The following is an 18,090-nucleotide window of genomic DNA, read 5'->3' on the forward strand; positions in this document are numbered from 1 at the left end:
TGATGTCCTAGTAAATTTAATTTACTATTCATAAAATGTATGTAATCTTATCTAAATTTATTATAAAAGCTGAGGTTTGTTATTTACTGAAAAGTTATATTTTAGCTTGAGTCAATGATCTAATGTTGCATTTGGTCAGACTCAGGTCATTGCTTTACTTAAGTATATTATATTTTCCTTTTACAGCTGCAGGCTGAGGAAGATCATGAAACACACCAGCAAACACTAAAACAGACAACCGTTTACAGTTGTTTTTCAGCGGCAGCAGAAATATGGCAAAAACTTTTGGGTGAAACTTATTTACTTTTTTTCATACTTTTATTACTTGTGGAAAAAGTTTAAACAATTTTAAATAAGTACAATTTATTTTTGTTTAACTTTATTAATAAAAAAAATTTTTTTTTTAATTTGCATGTTTTTGTGTTTTGCTTTGGTACTGAAATTGGTACTGAGAACCGTGGATTTTCACTGGTATTGGTACCGTGACAACACTATTTAATACATTTAATTAATGTCTACATTAATATCATAAAATTTCTTATGACTGTCCCACATATCTGCCACAACACCAATACCATGGTAAAGTTAGTGTTACTACAGTAAATACAGTAAATTATGGTGCTTTGTAGATTGAAATACCTTCTGACAGTATCGTTGCACACAGAGTTTCTCCTGTTTGTAAGCTCTGTTTCATATGCCTTTGAATTAAATCGCAGAGTCATGTGTGTTCTTCGCTAAATTCACTGGATCTCACAACACTGTTTAGTAGTCGCGTGACCGAGACTTGTTAGTGAGTAAACGCATTGGTTCTAGTAAGCTCGTGCTGCACTGCCGTTTGAACTTTGAGCCGAGCGAATAAATGGTCCGTGTATGAGTAGAGCTTTTGGCACATTAAACATTCATTGAACTCTTGTTATAGAGGAAAATTATATTGCAATAATTATTGTTATCGTTTTATCACCTAGCCCTAATATTGATACTAAAAGTATAAAAAAAGTACTTACTTTCTTCTGCAGAACACATTTTTCAAAATGTCTTTTATGTTCCACAAAATAATGTGTCATGAGATAAAATTCTAACAGGGATTAATAATTCTCAATAAAGGATTTTGAAGATATATTAATTTATAATTTATACTATATTAATTTTCATTTATACTATGTCTATATGATGAAAGGGCCATTCTGAGGCTGTGTGTGTGTAGAGCCTTGAGACTGTATTACATAAAAAATTTACTGCAAAAAAATATACTGCACAATATGCATATTCTCTACTTCTGCAAAAGTAATTCATTTATTTGTGCATATGTGTTTTAATATCTTTGTCTTATTTTTCTTTCTTTTCAAATAAAAAAGCTCAAAAATGTACATAGGATAAAAGAATAAAAGGATTGCAACAAACACCACAATCCAGCATTAAGGAAAGTTTTACAAAATAATTTTTAGAATAATAAAATAATAATGATAAAAATAAAAATGAAAAACTCTCAGTATTTGCATTGCATTCCACTGCAAGATGTGATTCAGGAATCTCAGGGGTTTGAGTGGTTTTCTCCAGAGAGAACATCTATGAACTCTCAGCTAGGTAGAAGAGAGGTGAAGTTCTAAATATAGTCTTCTCAAATGGTCCAGGGGACTGGACTAAAAAAGCCCTGTCTCTCTCCACTGAGAGGACACTGTGGACACAGATGCTGTAATGCACTTTTGGCATTTTTTTGTTATACAGAAGTATCTAGTTGCTTTGAGCAAAAGCAGCAGCTGCAACATGTTTAAATGTCACTGTTCATTAGGGCTGCAACAAACGATTATTTTGATAATCGATTAATATAACGATTATTAGAACGATTAATCGACTAATCGTCAATTATTTCACTGATTAATTAGTAGACTTTGATTATTCAGCTTTTACAATTAGTTAAAATATTAAGTTATACATATTCTAACAAAGGTCAATTCAGCTTTAGAAAAGCATACTATGTAATTACAATTATTATACAATTAATTGGTAACACTTTACAATAAGGTTCATTGGTTAACATTAGTTAACATGAACTAAGAATGAACAATACTTCTACAGCATTTATTAATCTTGGTTAATGTTAATTTCAGCATTTAATGCATTTATAAAAATCACAAGTTGTGTTTTTTTAACATTGGTAAATGCACTGTGAACTAACATGAACAAACAATGAATAACTGTCTTTTTATTAACCAACATTAGCAAAGATTAATACATGAATTTAATAAATGTATTGTTCATTCATGTTAATTAATACATTACAATAAGGTATCATTTGTTAACATTAGTTAAAGTGTTACCAATTCATTATACAAATAGATGTATTTGGCACACAAAATGAGATGACAGACAGAGACACTCTCTCACCATTTAATTAGCTACATGGAAAAGTAAGACATCATTCTGCCTAACATCTCCTTTTGTAAGTGATAAGAATCAAAATAAAGGTAAGTGATGAGATGCTTTGGATAAACTATTTTATTCAAAACATAATGTCTTAAAATAGCCTACCGTATAGGGTTATGATAATGATTTCTGTAAAACAAACTATCACTTTAATTAAATATTTTTTTCCCACTAATAAAAACATTTTATCATTAGCTAGCTCCACACTGGAGAGCTGCTTTATTTCAGAAAATCAAGTTGTAATTCTAACTGAAATTGACACTGACTCTGGTTTTTCATGTTTAATACCGTAAAGCTGCTTGATTTAAGGCTATCTATTGCATAAAGTACTATATAAATAAACATGATGTGACCGGACTTTACTTGCGTACTGAAAAGCAGAGCTCATGCAAACATCCACATCGTTGTAATCAGATGCATTTCTAACTGCTGCTTTCACACTGCTGTCAGTTTTTGTTATGTTTATTTTGTTACTGAGAGGAAAGCGCGCAATATATATTTACATATTCATCAAACGCTGCTCAGGTTCGGGTGTGTCTTCTCTTGAATTGCATCCAGGAGGGCTGAATTACATTCTTGCGCTACAGCGCCACACTGGTTGAACCGCAGTATTGCAGTCTCTTGCATTAGGTCATGTGAGATCAAAACGATTACTCGAAAACAAAAATATTTGTCGACAATTTTTTTATTGTCGACGTTGTCGATAATGTCGACTAATCGTTTCATCCCTACTGTTCATGTGGTAACATCAAAATAATACCTGCCAATGTAATGACTAGCTTTCATTGAATAAATTACATTTATTTTGCTTACTGTATGACTTCACAGGTATATTTATGAGCATGCTGATCATCAGTCATTTCAATTATTCTTGCTTACTAAAAACAAACTGTACACAAGAGGCCGTTCCTTTAATTAACACTAACCATTGGCTGGGTCCAGTTTAGTGCTGAAGGGGAAGATCACTGGTAAAGGTGCACTCAGTTATTTTTGTTTACATTTCACTGGCTCTTATATTTCCCAGTGGTCTTTATACTGACAATTGTCTGCATGCAGTGGAAGATGTTACTGTGAAAGAAGCATTTCATGTTGTGAGGACAACAAAACGGCATTTTCTATGCCACTGATTCTCTGCAAGAGTCAAAAGTAGGGCTGCACGATATATTGCATGCGACTGTCATGCACATCTCGTAGCCAGTTCTGTGATTATTAATAAATTTCCATCACCTATTTTCAAATGGAGCGGCATTTAATACACAGAGCCGTAGTTCACAGACAAGCTACGCAATTCGTGCTCAGAATCGCAGATGAATCGCCTGCAATATTGAACGTGATATTGCGTAGCTTGCAAATGAACTACGGCTGTGTGTATTAAATGCTGCTCCATTTGAAAACAAGTGATGGAGATTTATTAATAATCACAGAACCGGCTTTACTGACAAGAAGTCCATGACAATCGCATGCAATATATTGTGCAGCCCTAGTCAAAAGTACTATTCACTTTGTGGAAAGAAACATCTTAATGAGGAAAAAATACAAATATCTGTATACAGACCATTTGTAAATTTGAGTGAAAAAGAACCAGTTCTCTTTCCTTTCGCACTTTGACTTTAAATTCGAAAAATAGGAAGAAAAAGAGTCTTGTGCAAGTTTAAATCTGTGGCAGCAAACAATGATGACTACACAGATGACAATGTAGCAATAACCTCAACACTGTACAGTTTTTTATAATGATGTGTGCGCCACCACATATTTGGAATCATCCAAATCTCAAATTAAATTGTAATGCTTACACATATTACTGCTCTCACAAGAATCTCCTGAGATGTTTTATTAAAATGTTTTTCAGCAAAAAATGTGTGAAAACCGCACTGAGATCCATATCCAACAACTTATTTGTATACTCTCAAATAAAGCAATATATACTATATTAGGGATGCATCGATCCGATACTCAGGATCGATATCGGCTCCGATACTGGCATCTTCTGCCGGATCGGGTATCGGTCAGACGAGACAAATCCAAATCCTTTATTGTGCGTATACTATTCTGTGTTATTGTTGAGCCCCACGAAATGCACAAAAACATTATAAAGCACCATAAAGTTTTCGTGCGCTATATTCCAAGTGTTCTGAAGCTGTTCCATAGTTCAATGTGAGGTACAGATGAATATTTAAGTCGTTAAATTCAAGTTCACATAAACTCTTCTTTCCGCTGCGGCTGTCTGTCATCCTCCATTCAGCAATCAAACTGCCTGTTGCGTTCGGTTACTACAGTCAACACGATGAAACTCTCTTCAAGAGCGCACACTTACCGAGGTTTAAAACTGTTAAAAGAAAAGGCTCAATAAACTAACGCACACATTTAATACACTACGCATCAATATCTATTGCCTTTGTACTTTGAACTTTTCTGTGCGGACTCGGAGGACTGTGTAGCCTGCGCGCTGTGACTCCGTGCTGCTTCAAGCACATCATTCTGCAGTCGGGATGTGCATAAGCGCTTTGTGCCGCTCTGTATTGGAGCCTTTCGTATTATAATACTTTTCTGCGCAATGAAAGATTATTAATAGTCTTTCTTGTTCTGTCCTTCATTACTGTGCTATACATTTAAAGAAATGTCTTTTAATTTTATAGCATGTATTTATATATAACTGTATTTACTTGTTTTTTCATGAATGTATTTTACAACAACAATTTATTTTATTTTAGCACTTTTTATTTGTAAAGAAAAATGTTTCACTAGATTCTATAAAATTACTGTGCACCCGTGGTTTTTCAAGAGTATCTTTTGCTGCTGAATTATTCACTAATCTAGTTTATAATAGTATTTTTGTCATAGATTTTGATTATTTTTTCATTTGTTATTTTTCATCAAAATGAAGGTGTCTATATATAGTAGATTGTGTTTAACACACAAAAGAGTGACGATCAGGTCAACACAGAGAAGTACAGAAATTCTACATTTACTTTTTTTCTTAAAACTGTGCTGGTATCGGATTGGATTGGTTCGGTATCGGCAGATACTCAGAATTTTCAGTATCAGATCGGTTCTGAAAAAGTGGTATCATTGCATCCCTATACTATATCTCAAATTTGAACGGCTTGATTATTTATACTGTTGTCAAATGTAAACTATACTATAAACTATATAATCTGCTAAATCTGGACAATGGATATTAAAGGTGCCATAGAATGGGAAACTGTATTTACCTTGGCATAGTTGAATAATAAGAGTCAGTGTTTCCCATACATTGATTTATTTGTGGCGGCTCGCCGCAATATCAAAACTGACCGCCACAAATAGATTTTTTCAAAAAGCTTTGACTTCGTGGATTAAACAAGTACTGCACGTTTCAAAATCGAAACACGGTGCGGATGTTTTTATATCACTGTATTTCTGAAACCGACTGTCTTCAGAAAATTTTGGATGTCATTTTCATTTCATCTTGCATGTAATCAGAGCTGGGTAGTAACTGATTACATGTAATCTGGATTACGCAATCAGATTCCAAAAATTAAGTACTTGTAATTAGAGTAAATTACATTTTAAAATACTCATAATCAGACTACAGTTACTTTTTTACGGATTACATGATTACATATTATTCACACAATAGCAATAAATAATTCATAATTCATTGATTCTCCCTAATTTTTCATCTTTTAAATTTTCCTCCTTTACTTTACATGTTATGTTCCAGGCTGTGCAGGGGATGTGATGTGCAGGGATGGGTTGGTGTCTGTATTCAGAAAGGCACGGAAAGCAAATAACGTGTTCTAATAAAATAACACGAGCCACTAAAGGGACATGGTTAGCTCCTTGCTAACAGTAGCCTGTTACATTACAGTACATAAGATTTTACTTGCCACATAAACAGAGTAAGGAGAGATGTCTGAGGATGATGGCGAATGATTTGCAGATCCTGAGCACCACTGACAAGCATCTGATCTTGTAAATCGTGTGGTAAGTACTGCAGCTCCACTGTATAAACAGAGTTCGTGCGATAGCGAATCTCGAAAGTGATAGTGAAACTAAAAAGCGATCATGCATTTGAAAGCAGTTTCAATGTCCCGCATATTAATAGTGGCTCCCTGATGCCCACATTTTATTTACAGTATAATTACCCAACGATATAACTGCAAGAGAAAGTATTGAAATATATATATTTTCCTCCCTGTGTTTCCTTCCTGTAAGCTACTGAAATGAGCTGCATTGTGAAACAGCCAATCACAGCAGAGCTCAACATTATTATTCATGATCCTTGAATAAGCTAATAACAGACCATTTCATTCTAGCGAGAAATCCTAGGGTTGTAAATGCACACGTAAAACCGTTTCTGGAGAATTTTTGCCCTTACCTAAGCCACATACCTTCTATGTAGACATCAGAGAACAATTTAAAATAATGTATCAATGCATTCTATGGCACCTTTAAGGTATGATAACAATGAATATCAGGAATTCCTGTAAAGCTGCTTTAAGACCATGTGTACTGTGAAAAGAGCTATACAAATAAAACTGACATTAAATTTCAATGCAAAGTAATGTCCAAAAAATGCATTTATACTCTTGAGAGTGAACAAACTCACTCTATATATGAATAAGCACTCATGACAGTGCTTGTTCTTCAAGATTAAAACAAATGTTAGATATACAAATGTATCATTTCTGCCAAGCAACATCAATTTAAGCTGTTCATTTCCCACCTAAACTTCTAACTGCCATGTCAATCTAACACAGTGGTTCCCAAACTGGGGGGCGCGGAGTTATGATAAGGGGGGCGCGGCAAGGCTAGTGTACATACTAGAGGTCGACCGATAGTGGATTTTACCGATACCGATAGCTAGGTTGGACCACACTGGCCGATACAGTTTAATCAACCGATAGTTTTCAAAATGGATACTGAAAGAGAGCTAGTGCTTTACTATTAAAAAAAAAAAAAAAAAGCAAGAGTACTGAAACATACTTTGTAAATGAATAAAAATATTAATATTATTTACTATAATGATCATTAAAGTTATTTCATAATTTGTTAATGTTAAAAGAAGAAACTTTAAAATGTAAAAATATAGCCTATTAGTAGCCAATAGTGAATGTTGAAATGAAAACAGTCTAACGAGGAACAATACTTCTACAGTTTTCATTAATGCTACGAATGGACTTTTATTGTTAAATGTTACCATTTAATTTCAACAGTCATGCTTAAAGATGGCCATGTTTAAATATCTACACAAGGCCATAGCATTAAAATTACATACATATGGATATTGTATGTGTACTCACACACTTTATTTGCTTCTATTTTTTAACACTTGATAATTATCTAATCAAAAAAAAAAAAAAAAGTTAGTTGCGCAGCGCTGCGTCTAGGAGAACTCGGAGGTATCACACACACGCACACACACACCAGACGCTTTGCGTTCAGATCAAGTGGCGGTCTAAAACAATTTATTTAAATCACCAAACGGACATATGTTTGCTTCAAGAATGAACAATATGGCATAAATGAGTTTGAAGTTCGGTGTTTAAAAAAACAGAGCAAGTGGAAAGAGAATACCGACTTTATTAGAGCCACAGAAAGACAAACGTTTTGCTGAAAAATGCACAATACATAATTAATAGCCTAGGGTGAAGTCATTACATTCACAACGATTTGGGACAAATATAATGTAATTTAATAGAAAACTATGTGAATGGCGTTCTGTTCCGCGGCAGGCTTTTCTATCAGCTGTATTTAAATGCGCGGCTGGAGTTTCCCGCTCTGTGCAGCGCGCAGTGTCACGTGTCAAAATAAACAACACGTGCTGTCAGTGATTTCCGCCTCTAGAGGCCGCTCTCGTACTGTATAATGCCAGCGGACCCTTCTCAGCCATTCCGGCAGCGGTTGCAAATCGGAAAACTATCAGCATGGATTTTTGCCGATAACCGATAGTTGTGGCAATTAACTATCGGTGCCGATTAATCGGCAAAACCGATCAATCGGTCGACCTCTAGTACATACAGTCAGCCGATATTTATAGGGATGCACCGAAATTTCAAAAGAGAAAAACGGTCCAATGACCCGAAAATATCTGCCGCGCCGCCCGGCAGTATTCAGTGCGCACTCTCTCTCTCTCTCTCTCTCTAATCACTGCCTCAAATAACACGCCGACAGAAAATTTCTATGTATACTTGTTCCTTTTTGCAATACCGCTATTGTGATGTAACATGCTGTAGTACAGCTGTACTGCACAACGGTGGTAAAATGACGCCACCCTCTCGTGACGATATGCTCTGCTCACGTGCTCTGATAATAATAGCTTTGTAGGACTATAAAAAAAAAAAAAAAAAAAAAGTTATATCCGATTCTGTTTCATAGAACCAAATAAAAATAATATATTGATTGATATTTAATATTAATAGGCTATATTTTCTGTGCAATTTTATTGTGTTACTATCAATAAACATGGTTATTTTATTGGCTTGTGATTTTTAAATTCAGTATCATTTAGGGCTGCAACTAACGATTATTTTAATAATCGATTAATCTGTCGATTATTTTTTCGATTAATCGATGAATCGGATATTTAAAAAAAAGAAAAAAGAAAAGCATTCATTTCCAACCCTTTATTCAAAAACAGAACTAAAATCTTTAGAAAGTGCACCAACATGTTGCTCCTTGAACATCCCTGAGCTGTTATAATAATAATAAAATAAAATAAAATGGACTAACACAAAAACATACACATGTATGCTTTACATCTGCCAAATATATAGACTTTTTGGGGTGCAAAAATTAAATAATTTAACAACACTGCGTCGTTAGCGTTGGTATTGTATCAGACACTTGCACTTAACATTATATGAAAATCAAGCTCAAATGGAGTTAACAATGTTTTGACCAGAGAATGACGGAGATGGAGTGTTTTGTCTGTCATTAGAACGGCTGTAACTGTTATCTGAAGCAGCAAGTGCATTATGCTTTCATCAACTTTTACAGGTTATATAACTTTGATTGTAGCTATATGGGCGCTTAGTTTTTCTTGTTGTTTAATACACTTGGCCAAAATCTCAAATTAAGCGCTTATGCACATAATGCACAGGATATTTAAAACGTATATAGACAGCAAATAACTAATTCTTCTCCACTCTTCAAACACACAAAAACATTATCCTTTACTGACATAGTGTTTGAGTAAAGAAAACGCTGTACTATTCAAACACCAATTATTTATTCACCCTTACATGGCGAAAAAGCAGAGATCTCATCTTCTCCAGGCTGTGCGCGCGTCAATCTGAACGGAGGCGGGGTGAAGGTACGAGGTCTCGCTGAGAGCTCGATGATCCAATGGCGTTACAGTTTTACTGACAAGTTATTTTAATGCTTATCATTGGTTTACTATTTTTAAAACTCTCTGATTTAAAATAATAAAACGAATTATAAGCGACTCAAGTTTGGATAATTTTTCACAGCACCTGACTGGGCTAGGGTATGGCAACTGCCATACTCTGCCATACGCATAACGCCGCCCCTGCTCCCACACCTTGGATGACTTGGGTCGCACGGATTTCTCTGCCTCAGCCATGTATCTTTCCTCTACCTCCGCTCGTTTTTTTTTTTTTTTTTTTTACTTTTTTTTTTTTTTTTTATGAGGCGCCAAACTCTGCTACCATCCGTGCGCGAGAGACCGAGTGTGTTCACTCCGCTCCACGCTCAACTAAAGTTTTTTTTTTTTAATAATCAAAGCGTCTCCAGCGTCGCGCGACACAACGAATCGATTATGAAATTCGTTGCCAACGCTTTTAGTAATCGATTTTTATCGATTTAATCGATTCGTTGTTGCAGCCCTAGTATCATTAAAATTGAGTTAAATTAAAAAGTCTTTCAAAAATGACTTATTATTTAATAAAATAATAAATAATTATTACAAAGCAGTTTCGGACAATAATGTTCTTTTCGGTGCATCCCTAGATTTTTATGTAAAAATAAATGTTTTCAGGGTGATATAAGACCCCACTGTGAAATTATCTTGGTAATTATGGCTTCTTGCCACATATGTAAATAAATGAGCACAAAATATGAATTTCATCATATTTTATTAACTCAGGACGACTCGCAGTACCCGCTGCAGCGGTCTGTTATCAGTTCTAGCGGTTGTTATCATTAAATAACAGACCACTAGATGGTGCAATTGATTAATCATAAATGAGAATTGCCTTTAGCCGAATAAAATTATGAATGAATGACGCAAAGTAGTTCTGCTCTAACCATGGACAAGTTTTTGAAAAGACAACAAGTGCCAGGTAAACGTAAAGTAGATGATGAATCTACTTCAAACATCACAACTACAACAAAGAGAAGAAAATATGAGGCATATCTATATAATTAGATTTTTGTGCAGAGGCGAGTTTGAGAAAATCTGTTGAAAACAATGAATACTGTTACATAGTAATAATAATAAATAAATGTTGAAGCTGCATGCTTTACTTGTAATGCTTCTACTCTAAAAGTGACTAGTTCCTTTAGTTTTTTTTTTTTGTTTGTTTTTTTCAGTAAGTTGTCACACACTGAATTTGTGTTAATTACCATTAATGAATTACAATGTTTCAAACAAATCCTCCTGGAGGTGTGCTTGTGTGTATGTGTGGGGGCCTTCATTTTTTTTTTATTCTGCAAAAGGGGGGCCCGGCAGAAAAAGTTTGGGAACCACTGATCTAACAGATCCACCCAGTTAGGGAGACCAAAGCATCATATTTACTGCACTTATACTGGACTTGAACATGCCAGAATTTGGCTCTGCAAAACTGCTAATGGGGTTAAAATACTGGCCAGATAAACTACATAGACTCTGCAATATCTCTGACCCAGACATCAGGTTTTGTAGCAGGTAAAGACATTTCTTTCAAGCAACTGAGCTACTAAGAGATATTTGGGCAGCTGTCCAGCTGATTTTACATCGGATAAAAGCCTCCCCTTTACCCTGCTCTGACAGAAGATACCCAACACCATTTCAATAATTATAAACGTAACATGAAACCTTTCCAGTGGCATGAATTTCAAGCTATAAAAATTACTCAACTCAACTCAGTGGAGTTATAGCTGAGATTCTGGAACTGATTCTGGTTTGCTGATTGTTGGCTGATCATCCAGCTGACCAGTCACACTAACCCTAAATGCTGATACAAATCATATTATCATCATGCCCATCTCTGCTCTCTGTGCCCTAGTGTGGCGGTGGGCAGGAATGTAGGGGCGTTATTGAAAACAAAAGCACCGGCAGTAGTAATGATGACTTGGCTTAGAGAAACACAGCACCCTGTGCGTTGGGACAATAGTGGTCTCACCCACAGCAACATACAGAGAGGAGAGTACGGGGGATTTAGACCGTCAGCACTCTGGGGGGCCAACATTGCATTCCTTTCATCGCTGCCACTACACTGAAGCATCCATCCATTTATCTCTTCATCCATTCATCAACCAGCAAACACAGCCACTTCCAGCCAATGATTCATCAGTACATCTGAGCAGATCTGTCTGTCCATCTGTCAGCTAGCATGATTCCAATTATCTTTAGTTCAGTCTGTCTATCCACACCCATCTATGGGGTTCAAGGTCTCAGCAATTTCTAGAGCAGCTCAATTAATCGGAGTTCAAAAGGTACTGGCATGACAGGAATGACACATTTGCATAATTCCAAATATTTTCATTGCTTTTATATAAACACAAGATAAAATATTGATAAATGTAGGAGTTGACAGCATTTCTCCAGATTTGGAATGAGAAGCACATTAAAAACTATTGATCTTCCATCAGTCCTACACCAAAATAAAGGCTTGAGGGCTAAACAAGCATGAAAGTGAAGGAATTACTTTTGAAATAAGTACATTTCTAATGCATTATATATTTCTAATATTATTATTACTATTATTGATTGTAACAATTCAGCATTACATTATTCATCATGAAACAATATAAAACAACTGGGTGAAAAAACAGCGGACCAAAAAAAAAAAAAAAAAGAGATCTGTCCCGATACAAAATGGAATGCATAACTAAGTTCTGTTCACGGTCTTCACTTTTGGCTCAAATGAAGCACATCTGAATTCTGTTCTTTTAAAGAACCTCCTGTTGGCAGCAGGTTATAGGCAAACTTGCTAGTTTGTAGTTTTTGCACACTCTGTTCAACCTGAGACTCCTGTGTCAGTGTGCTTTTATTCATTTGTTCTATCTGCACAGCAACAATATGAAATGTTAAAGAGATAAGGTTCACACAAAAATGAAAATTCTGTCACCGGTTACGACATTCCACACCTGTATGACACAAAAGCAGATACTCTGAGAAATGTCTCAGTGTTTTTATCCATACGATGGAATTCAACGTTAACCAAAACATTTGGTTACCAAAATTTATCAAAATAGTAAGTCATGCAGGTTTGGAACAACATGTGAGTAAACAATGACAGTATTCTCATTTTTGGGTGAATTTTCCCTTAAAGGTTTATATTAGGGGAGTCAACATTAACGCATTAACGCGTTAACGCATGCGATTAATCTAAAAATTTTAACGTGTTAATATTTTTTTAGATTATACAAGATAATACACATGATTACGATAGGATATGGTTTGTATGTGATTTTCTTGAGTTGAATGTGTACATCTGAAATGTTAATTTGTGCAGCAATATAAAAGGCTATAAATAGCATATTTTAACAACAGTAAACAACCAAATTCCACATGTGATCGTAAAAGGAAGTTATTACAAACACTCGATGGTGGTTTGAAGTGAGTTCTGAGTAAAAGTGTACTATTAATCTCATAAATTGTCTCATGAAGCATGATGCTAATATTAGCTCTAATGCACCTGCAGAACAGATCCAATTCTTCTTCATAATGCATTTTGTCATAATATAATAGCCTACTTCACGTAAGGTCGCAAGAAAATGTTTTGTTGTATTTATTTAGAAATACTTTTGGTAATAGTTGGGTAAATACGATGTAGCTTGGTAAACGTTTTATTGCCAGTATAAAGGCTGATAATGGCTGAATAAAAACAAAATAATAATGATAAAAGAATAAGGATTATGTCTCATACCTGGTGGAAGTGTGAAAGGTTCAGTTTCCTTAAACTAGTTTGTCATGCATCTTTATTTCAACGCATTTACAGGTAAATCCTAGTATTTTAAATTTGTGATTAATCATGACTGTGATTAATGCAATTAAATTTTTTAATCGAATGACAGCACTAGTTTATATTCATATTCATGTGTCATCACAATATGATATGACCAAATCAGTCATTTCAATAACATCCATAACAGGCTGATAACTGCATTGTGGGTATATCTCATGATGTGCTACTTAATGAGATGCTGAAATAAGTCAGCATGTGAAAGAGAGAGAGACAAATGCAAGTTAAGGACCACTTGAAACCCTATGCTTGAACATCCAATGAAATGGGATTAAACCAACATCTCTACTCACAGACAGGCAAAAACAATTATTCCCTTTTATCTAAAGGCCTACTTAGAGCGATTACATAAGGACCAGATCTCAACATTTCCTATATTAACTGTTTAGACAGCACATACAGACAGTACATCTCGTATTCGACCATGGAGGAAGGAACGAACAGAAAGTTCAACAACATTCACCTGCTGTTCAAATGGAAGAATATTGTCATGTTACCTGAAAAATGACTCAAGTCCAGTACAGAGACTAAAAATAAATCAAATGTGCTCAATACAGAAGGGATACTATGCAGCGTCTCGAAATCCCCATCCAGACGACATGAGAGAGAGCTCAGCCTGTCCAACTGAATGAGACACTTGACGGTCAACAACAGCACGAGCGCTGACCGCAGATCCGGCCGTAATCCCCCTCCATCCTCCGCCGCATGCTGCGTTAATGTCATCAAATCCCGTGTTCTCGCCCTATCACTCCATTTATACAGCATGCAATAGCAGGCACTGCCATGTCCGATTTAATTCAATCGTTAAACGCTCTAATCTGCCAACGATAGCCGTCCAAAACACGGGCATTAAACGTTGTTGTGCAATACAGTTATGTGCATTTTGTTTACTTATCTACCTGTCCTCCCCTTCCACAGCAATTTGGCAATATCGTAGTGATGCTTTTTCCAGTCTTGGATTCAGACAGCGCAACAGCTAGTGAGGCCATGCATCCCCCTCCACCGCCTATGACAAATCAAAATAACACAGCAGATGCCATGCAAGGAGCCCAAGATGCGAGCTAAATCACATTGCATTGCATTTAAAACGCCAGATACCCTCCGCTCGCACACATATCCCTCACATTAGTGAGTTGAACCGTAATGTTTGGGTGGAAAGCTCACATGATTGTCTGGGCAGGAGTGAATGTGCGCGGTGGACGCACAGACACACGCCGAAACAAAAGGCGAGCAGCATGGTCATTCACTCACACACGCGCTCGCGCGCGACCTGTGTGAGATAACTGAACATTACCTCACAATTTTAACAACCGCATAATGCGAGGTGGCCGTTATTATTTTGCGAAGAGTAAAGCTTGATATTTAAATGAACAGCCGTTACAGCTACGCAGACTTACCTATGGCGTGGCTGTGTTTTCAAATCCAACGAATCTCAACGTTTCTCTCTGGCGACGACAAAGCGGAATGGTTTCGTCCAGCTCACATAGGTGTTTCTGTTTTCTTCCCGTTTTAAAAGCCAGATAGCTCTCAATAGTGTTTTCGTTAAATCCGCATCCTTGTGTGTGGGATTTTTTTTCTCAGCCCGAGCAGCGCGGGCGGTTATGAAACATAAAGCGAATCCCTCGCGTGACGGTGAGCTCAGGTAACCACGCAGATTTCAAACCGTTATTTCAGTTCTCGTCGAATATTTGAATTCCTTCGTAATTGTCATACAGCCTTGTGTCCACGCGACGTCCGGCGTGTCGCTCTCGTCTTTCTTTAGTCCGACTGATAGACGAAAGAATGAATGATCGCGGGGGGGGTTGCGGGGGCTCAGTCGCATCATCGCGCTCATACATACAGCTCGAGCGAGCGCGCGCCTACACACAGCAGCGCGAGTGGGGCACATCTGATTAGTATGTTGAACGCATTTCGCGCCCACAGATGCACAACAACGAGCGAATTAATTTCGCTGTTCTTTTACTAGTAAAGGCAGAGTTCGTAAAGCCTGTGGGTGCTTTAAAACAACAGTTGTGCCGGTGAATATCAGAAGACATTGAGTAGACTACTAGCTTGTCTTGCCTGCAGATGGATATTTGCCACCACGATGCAAATTAAATCAGAGATAAGCAAACTTGTAGGTACCAGTGAATAAGCAATAATGTAATAATATTATTAGCCTAATCTGTCAAGTTATACTGTATACTTACACACTGGTTTACTGGTAGCAGCCTCTACCCAAATAAGGCGGGATCCAAAGCAAACTGGGCCCTTTGTAGGGTCACCACTAAAATTTACAGGATCTTGGTAGACAACATGCAGACAATCTTCATTCAAAAACATTAACATCCTCTCCCCCTTGCAATGACTTCTTTTCTCTGATGATGTGTACACTAGTGTGAGGGTGGGACAATATTCCTTCCCTCCATCAACCTGTCAGTCACAATTAGCAAACAACAATGATCCAATCAATTCCTAATGGACAAAATCAAATCCCACTCTACAGTTTTTCTGGTTTTTCTTCACTCAGATATACAGTAAGTCACAGGGAATACAAGATGATCAGGGCTGCGTTTCCTAAAAGCATCGTAAACCTAAGTTGATCGTAGCTCCATTGGTTTCAATGGGTCTACGATGTACTTAAATTTAAGATGCTTTTGAGAAACGCAGCCCAGAACTCATGCCGACTTTAAAGGGTTAGTTCACCCGAAAATGTCATTAAATACTCACCCTCATGTTGTTCCAAATGCGTAAGACCTTTGTTCATCTTCAAAACACAAATTAAGATATTTTTGATGAAATCTGTGAGCTCTCTGGCACTGCATAGACAGCAATGCAACTGAAATGTTCCCAGGCTTAGAAAAGTAAGGAAATAAATAGATAAAATAGTTCATATGACAGCAGTGGTTCAACTATAATTTTACAACGCTGCGAGAATAATTTTTGTGTCCAAAGAAAACAAAAATAATGACTTTATTCAACAATTCTTCTCCTCCAAATCACGTATACTGCGTGGAGAATACCACGACGCATGTGCATTGCTTTCCTCTGCATGTGAACAAGGCTCAGCGTATGCATGTTCTACGTCAGCAGCATCACACGCATACGTTGTTTACGTGCAGAGGTACTCTCAATAATGGCAGAAGACGTGATTTGGAGGAGAAGAATTGTTGAATAAAGTCATTATTTTTGTTTTCTTTGCACACAAAAAGTATTATTGCAGCTTCATAAAATTACAGTTGAACCTTACTACGTTTCAGTTGCATTGCTGTCTATGGAGGGTCAGAGAATCTCGGATTTAATAAAAAATATCTTAATTTGTGTTCCGAAGATGAACGAAGGTCTTACGGGTTTGGAATGACATGAGGGTGAGTAATTAAATGACAGAATTTAAATTTTTGGGGGAACTATCCCTTTAACAACAGTGGTTTCAGCCAGGGCCATCCTTAGCAGACGCAAGGCCCAGTGCAAGGTAGGGAGCGGGGGCCCCCTCTGTCTGTTCATGATCACATTCCCCCTCGGCCCATTCGCAGTCCCAAAGGGCCCCTTGTGCTGGACGTTGGGGCCTCCATAGCATTTTGCTGGCGGTAGTGATAAAAGGATAGGATTCCTATAATGTTTATCAGAAAGGGATTCCTCTGATTGATTCGTATCATGAAATAATAAAAGCTTCAAGGCAACTTTGCTCTTGACTGGGACTTGGAAATGGGGCTCCAGAAGATACGTGAAAGAAACAGGGGTCCTTGTGTTTTTCAGAGAGGTGACTGGGGGGATGGGGTCTTCGATTCAATTGGGGTGGAGAGGCCAGACTGCTTGGGGCCTCTGGGCATGTGTCCCACATGCTGGTCATAATCACAGACCCAGAACATAAACAATGCATCAGGCCATGAATTTGCTACATCCATCACATGCCAGATCTGATGGCGGGTGGTTATACCTAGACATAAACGAACGTATTACCACGCAGGTGATGAAGCATCTTACACCAAAAGCACATATGTCAACACATTCAAGCAGTTCTGTACTTGTCCTAGTGGAGAATACTAAACATTAGTCTAGATTGTTCCCACATAAAAAAATACTCTTGCTAATGGAGCATATAATGGACACTGTCATTGACATTTACATAGCAGCAGATAGGTATTCAAACATATCCTTATATCTTTATATATGCCAACTGACCATGTTAATGCCCTTATCTAATTCTGTTGGGTCTCACATGTCATTCACTTTTAAATTTACATATCCTAGAGATCTTTTTAGCCGTTGCTCATTATCTGAGTTCTCTAATGCAAAAGTTGTTTGAATGAGAACAATTATTATATACAATAGTGCTCAGTCTGAACCAACACACACTTCTAGATGCACACACTCTCATAATGGGCTCTTCAAGACACACAAGCATCTCAAGTTTATGCACAAGTATTCTTTTGATACTGATATTCTTTTAATCAGATGAAAACCGATTGTTGATCATAGATTGCAGATCAGGTTTCTTCCTGACTCAGGGGTTGAA

General features: G+C 36.8%; 1 protein-coding gene across 4 annotated transcripts in view; it reads right to left on the reverse strand.

The window, feature by feature from the left end:
- Positions 1-15,386, reverse strand: part of sptbn2 (spectrin, beta, non-erythrocytic 2) — an 89,197-nt gene extending 73,811 nt beyond the window's left edge. Inside the window, exon 1 of one of the 4 annotated variants that reach the window (XM_058777196.1) lies at positions 14,993-15,386. The gene's annotated coding sequence lies outside the window, so the exon portion shown is untranslated. Of the gene's footprint in view, positions 1-14,494; positions 14,678-14,992 lie in introns of those variants that run through there. The other 3 variants (XM_058777191.1, XM_058777192.1, XM_058777193.1) reach the window with 3 other exon arrangements.
- Between the last annotated feature and the right edge of the window lie 2,704 nt (positions 15,387-18,090).

The sequence above is a fragment of the Onychostoma macrolepis genome, chromosome 05, assembly GCF_012432095.1.
Source record: "Onychostoma macrolepis isolate SWU-2019 chromosome 05, ASM1243209v1, whole genome shotgun sequence".
Classification (NCBI taxonomy): domain Eukaryota; kingdom Metazoa; phylum Chordata; class Actinopteri; order Cypriniformes; family Cyprinidae; genus Onychostoma; species Onychostoma macrolepis.